Here is a 5,863-nt window from a genome sequence, read left to right on the forward strand (position 1 = left end):
ATCGAGCGGCCCAGTCGCTCCTCGCTACTTTCGTAATTATGTTATTCTTCTGTAGGCGGTCCAGTTTCCTTCTCTACTGCTTCCTTAAGAGCATTGGAACTGGACGTGGTTTGTGAAAGATAGGCTTTGGTTCCTTCTTGCACTCTGACTTTGCTGTGAAGTCTTGTATTTTCGCCGTCGCCATCTTGAAAGGTTCTTTGTGCTTCTCCAGCATGTTAGTGAGTGTAGCTTGACTCCACTGGTTTGTCATTTCTCAGACTGAAGATATTCCCCAGTTCAACTTGATCTTTTTGAAGCCAGTTTCTGCCTAGCAAGGCTGATTTCTCTCCTTTAACAATGACAAGCGGTAGCGTCCACTCCTTCCCCTCATACCGGACTGGTACCTGGATCTGCCCTAACACAGGAATAGTGTCACCAGTGTATGAAGAAAGGCTGAAGAGGGTTAGGGTTAGGGTTAGGGTAACCTTTCAGTTTTTCTTTGTAGTGTCTCTCTGGAACCAGAGATACAGACGCTCCGGTGTCCAGCTGCATTTTTACTGGTTTTCCGCTAACTCCATGTTGAGATAGATTCCATCTTTTTGTTGTTGAGCTGTGTACACTGTGAACCGTTCCAATACTTTTCAGTTGTACCTTCCTCTTCTTGTGCTGCGTCTGACACTCTTGCTGTGCGTTTTGAGGCTTTACACACTTTCTGTAAATGTCCAACCTTTCCACAATTGTGTCACTTTACATTTTGGAATCGACATTCACTGTGCTGATGATTATCTCCCCCACATCTGTAGCAACTGGCTTAGACCTTTGAGATGTGGGCTGCTTTGTTCTTGTGTAACCTTGAGGACAGGACTGAGAAAAGTGTGGCTTTTGTGAGCCTTTTTCACCACGTGCATCACTGACCTTGTGAACACCTTTCGACGTTCTGCATATCCGATAGATCAAGTAGTATCCCGTGGGCAAGCTCGAGTCCAAGTGCGATATCACAGGCTTTCTTAAAGGTCAGGTCCTTCTCTGACAGAAGCCTTCTGTGAAATGCTTCACCTGTGAGACCCATACAAACTTGTCTCGAAGAGCATCATCAAGAAATTGTGCAAACTCACCATGTACTTGCCAGCCTTTTCAAAGCAAGGATGTAGTCAGCCACGGTTTCCCTTGACTCTGGTGACGTTGGTCAAATCTGAAACGTTCTGCAATGAGAATTGGCTCTCCATGAAAGAGTTTCAGTCAGTTCTGCATAGTTCACCTCCACTGCTGTTATTGGTTCAATGAGACCTTTCAGCAATCCATACTCAGTGGGACCCAAAACACTGAGAATACGTCTGCTTTCTTTTCAATCTTTGATTTCATTTGCAGCCAGGCAACGCTCAAAACGCTCCAAATGTGGGGGCTATACTCAGCCTTGTCTCAGGGGTAGATATCCCTCTAGTGGTTGGGGGCTATACTCAGCCTTGTCTCAGGGTAGTAGGGTGGTAGATTCCCTCTAGTGGTGTGGGGCTATACTCAGCCTGTCTCAGGGTTAGTAGGGTGGTAGATATCCCTCTAGTGGTGTGGGGTATACTCAGCCTTGTCTCAGGGTAGTAGGGTGGTAGATATCCCTCTAGTGGTGTGGGGGCTATACTCAGCCTTGTCTCAGGTAGTAGGGTGGTAGATATCCCTCTAGTGGTGTGGGGGCTATACTCAGCCTTGTCTCAGGGTAGTAGGGTGGTAGATATCCCTCTAGTGGTGTGGGGCTATACTCAGCCTTGTCTCAGGGTAGTAGGGTGGTAGATATCCCTCTAGTGGTGTGGGGCTATACTCAGCCTGTCTCAGGGGTAGAGGGTGGTAGATATCCCTCTAGTGTGTGGGGGCTATACTCAGCTTTGTTTCAGGGTAGTAGGGTGGTAGATATCCCTCTAGGGTGTGGGGGCAATACTCAGCCTTGTCTCAGGGTAGTAGGGTGGTAGATATCCTCTAGTGGTGTGGGGGCTATACTCAGCCTTGTCTCAGGGTAGTAGGGTGGTGATATCCCTCTAGTGGTGTGGGGGCTATACTCAGCCTTGTCTCAGGGTATAGAGGTGGTTAGTATCCCTCTAGTGGTGTGGGGCTATACTCAGCCTTGTCTCAGGGTAGTAGGGTGGTAGATATCCCTCTAGTGGTGTGGGGCTATACTCAGCCTTGTCTCAGGGTAGTAGGGTGGTAGATATCCTCTAGTGGTGTGGGCTATACTCAGCCTTGTCTCAGGGTAGTAGGGTGGGTAGATATCCTCTAGTGGTGTGGGGGCTATACTCAGCCTTGTCTCAGGTGTATAGGGTGGTAGATATCCCTCTAGTGGTGTGGGGGCTATACTCAGCCTTGTGTCAGGGTAGTAGGGTGGTAGATATCCTCTAGTGGTGTGGGGGCTATACTCAGCCTTGTCTCAGGGTAGTAGGGTGGTAGATATCCCTCTAGTGGTGTGGGGGCTATACTCAGCCTTGTCTCAGGGTAGTAGGGTGGTTGATTCCCTCTAGTGGTGTGGGGGCTATACTCAGCCTTGTCTCAGGTAGTAGGGTGGTAGATATCCCTCTATGTGGTGTGGGGGCTATACTCAGCCTTGTCTCAGGGTAGTAGGGTGGTAGATATCCCTCTAGGGTGTGGGGCTATACTCAGCCTTGTCTCAGGTAGTAGGGTGGTAGATATCCCTCTAGTGGTGTGGGGCTATACTCAGCCTTGTCTCAGGGTAGTAGGTTGGTGGTCTGTTGATATCCCTCTAGTGGTGTGGGGGCTGTGCTTTGACATAGTGGGTGGTTATACCCGCATGGTTGCCCTATCCAGGGATATGTCGGACGGGGTCACAGTGTCCCACGATCCCCCCTTATCAACCCCCAGTATCTATGCTGCAATAGTCCATGTGCTGGGGGGCTAGGGTCAGTCTGTTATATCTGGTGTAATTCTCCTGTCTTATTCGGTGTCATGTGTGAATTTAAGTATGCTCCTCTAATTCTCTCTCTTTTCCCTCTCTCCGGAGGACAAGTCTCAACTACCGCCTTATGACTCCTGGCTGTCCCCAGTTCACCTGCGGCTATGGAACCCTGACTCTGTTCACCGACGTGCTACCTTGTCCTGGACCTGCTGTTTTTGACTCTCTCTCTACCGCACCTGCTGTCTCGACCTCTGAATGCTCGGCTATGAAAAGCCAACTGACATTTACTCCTGAGGTACTGACCTTTTGCACCTCTACAACCACAGTGAATATTATTTGACACTGCTGGTCGTCTATGGACGTTTTGAACATCTTGAAGAACAATCTGGCCTTAATGGCTATGCACAGTTATAATCTCCAACCGGTACAGCCGAATAGGACTGGCCACCCTCAGAGCCTGGTTCCTCTCTAGGTGTCTTCCTAGGTTCCTGCCTTTCTATATTCCTAGCCACTATGCTTCTACATCTGCATTTCTTCCTGTTTGGGGTTTTTAGGCTGGGTTTCTGTACAGCACTTTGTGACATCTGCTGATGTAAAAAGAGCTTACAAATAAACGTGAGTGATTGGATATATTTTGATTGATTAGCTACCGCAATATTGACACAGCTCAGAAGCACTTGCTGTCAACTTAGGTCTTTGTTTTACCAATGTCTGATCAATGGACACGTCTGCATAAATATCATGTAGCTTCAAGTGTGTTTGTACTTGTATTTCTTTATGCAATTAAGATGGTGGAGCAACAATAACACACATTTACAATAGGCCTATATTAGAAAATACATACAGCCAAGTGATAGACAAGAACCATACATATCTACAGTGCCTTCGGAAAGTATTCAGACCCCTTGACTTTTTTGCACATTTTGTTTAATTTTACAGCCTTTTTGTAAAATGTGTTGTTGTAAAATGTTTTTTTCCCTCATCAAGCTACACACAATAACCCATATTGACAAAGCAAAAACAGGTTTTAGAAAAGTTTGCAAAAAACTCTGAAATATTACATTTACATAAGTATTCAGACCCTTTACTTAGTACTTTGTTAAAGTACCTTTGGCAGCGATTTTTATAATACAGGCCAGGTCTATTATAATACAGCCCAGGTCTAGAGATCAGGTCTATTATATTAGAGACAAGGTCTATTATAATACAGACCAGGTGTATCATAATATATGCCAGGTCTATTATAATACAGACCAGGTCTATTATAATACAGGTCAGGTCTACAGGTCAGGTATATTATTATACAGGCCAGGTCTATTGTAATACAGACCAGGTCTATTATAATACAGGACAGGTCTACAGGCCAGTTCTATTATAATACAGGCCAGGTCTTTTATAATACAGACCAGGTCTAGTATAATACAGGCCAGGTCTATTATAATACAGACCAGGTCTATTATAAGACAGGCTAGGTCTATTATAATACAGGCCAGGTTTATTATAATACAGGCCAGGTCTACAGGGCAGGTCTATTATATTACAGACCAGGTCTATTATAACACAGACCAGGTATATTATAATACAGGTCAGGTCTATTAAAATACAGGCCAGGTCTATTAAAATACAGGCCAGGTCAACAGGCCAGGTCTAGTATAATACAGGCCAGGTCTATTATAATACAAGCCAGGTCTATTATAATACAGGTCAGGTCTACGGGTCAGGTATATTATTATACAGACCAGGTCTAAAAGAATACAGGCCAGGTCTATTATAATACAGGCCAGGTCTATTATAATACAGGTCAGGTATATTATTATACAGGCCAGGTCTATTGTAATACAGACCAGGTCTACTGGCCAGGTCTATTATTATACAGGCCAGGTCTATTGTAATACGGGCCTGGTCTATTATAATACAGGCCAGGTCTATTATAATACAGCCCAGGTCTACAGATCAGGTCTATTATATTAGAGACAAGGTCTATTATAATACAGACCAGGTGTATTATAATACAGGCCTGGCATATTATAATACAGGCCAGGTATATTATAATACAGACCAGGTCTATTATATAACAGACCAGGTCTATTATAATACAGACCAGGTCTATTATAATACAGCCCATGTCTGTTATAATACAGGCCAGGTCTATTATAATGCAGTTCAGGTCTACAGGTCAGGTATATTATTATACAGGCCAGGTCTATTATAATACAGACCAGGTCTACTGGCCAGGTCTATTATAATACAGGCCAAGTCTATTATAATACAGGCCAAGTCTACAGGCCAGGTATAGTATAATACAGGTCAGGTCTATTATAATACAGACCAGGTCTTGTATAATACAGGCCATGTCTATTATAATACAGGCCTGTTCTAATATAATACAGGCCAGGTCTATTATAATAAATTCCAGGTCTACAGGCCAGGTATATCATTATACAGACCAGGTCTATTATAAAAGAGGCCAGGTTTATTAAAATACAGACCTCTAGTATAATACAGGCCAGGTCTGTTATAATACAGACAAGGTCTATTATAATACAGGCCAGGTCTACAGGCCAGGTCTAGTATAATACAGGCCAGGTCTAGTATAATACAGTCCAGGTGCCAGGTAATCATAATAACAGACCAGGTCTATTATAAACAGCCAGGTCTGTTATAAATACAGACCAGGTCTATTATAATACAGGCCTGTCTATTTTAATACATGGCTGGTCATTATAATACAGGGCCGAGGTCCTATTATAATACAGCCCAGGTCTAGAGATCACCGGTCTATTATATTAGAGACCAAGGTCTATTATAATACAGGTCAGGTCTACAGGTCAGGTATAATTATTATAGACAGGCCAGGTCCTATTGTAATCAGACCAGGTCCTACTGGCCAGGTCTATTATAATCAGGCAAGTCTATTATAACACAGGTGCAGGTCTATTTAATACAGACGCAGGTAATTATAATACCGGCCAGGTTTATTATAATACAGAC

The sequence above is a fragment of the Salvelinus sp. IW2-2015 genome, unplaced genomic scaffold (assembly GCF_002910315.2).
Source record: "Salvelinus sp. IW2-2015 unplaced genomic scaffold, ASM291031v2 Un_scaffold3676, whole genome shotgun sequence".
Taxonomy (NCBI): Eukaryota; Metazoa; Chordata; class Actinopteri; order Salmoniformes; family Salmonidae; genus Salvelinus; species Salvelinus sp. IW2-2015.